The following is an 885-nucleotide window of genomic DNA, read 5'->3' as shown; positions in this document are numbered from 1 at the left end:
TTGGAATCGAGTTGGATTTGGCACGTGGCGCTTCAACCGGTCAACGTTGAAGACATTATGCAGACGCCGCATTGACGCAGGTAGGGCCAACCGCATCGCATTTGAGTTGATTACTCCCGTCACTTTGAAGGGACCAATGAATCGTGGTACGAACTTTGACTTTTCTCGTTTGTCGAGTAGCTGTGCATGCTTTAACGGAATATCGCGTGTAGCTAGCATGACGCTGTCGCCGACGTTAAATTCCACTTCGGCTCGCTTACGATCGTAGTATTGCTTTTGGCGGGCTTGAGCCTTTTCGAGGTTTTCCAGGGCCATCTTTAGCAACTCCTTGCGTCGCTCAGCAAAGTTCTTTGCATACTCATTTAACGCCAATACGTCATTCAACACTGGATTACGAAGCTTTCTGCCAGTATCAACTTCAAAGGGAGTCATTCCCGTAGATGTTTGTACTAGTCCTTGATGAGCATACTCAATGGTTCCGAGATGTTCAGTCCAGTCGTGACCCAAGTAGGACACTTGACAACGTAGAGCATCCTCTAACGTTCGGTTTTGCCGTTCTGTGGCTCCATCACTTTGCGCTCGCCCGGCCGTGGTCATGTAGTGTTTTACGTTCATGATGTTCATCAAAGCTTGCCAAAACTGACTAGTGAACTTTGGATCTCGATCACTAATTATGACAGCAGGCAGACCGTGGTTGCGGACAACAGTGTCAAAGAACTCCTTTGCAGCTTGGTGTGCATCAACGTTCGACGTCGTGGCGCAGTACTTGGGCCGTTTCGATGTCTTGTCGACACAAGTCATGATTGCATCTTTGCCATTGGAAACAGGGAGCCCTGTGATCCAGTCGATGGACACTGTATGCCAGCACTCGTCGGGAGACTTGAT

This window comes from Aphanomyces invadans (genome assembly GCF_000520115.1).
Source record: "Aphanomyces invadans strain NJM9701 unplaced genomic scaffold supercont1.91, whole genome shotgun sequence".
Classification (NCBI taxonomy): domain Eukaryota; phylum Oomycota; class Saprolegniomycetes; order Saprolegniales; family Verrucalvaceae; genus Aphanomyces; species Aphanomyces invadans.
The sequence above is the reverse complement of the archived record's forward strand: the minus strand, read 5'-3'. Positions refer to the sequence as shown.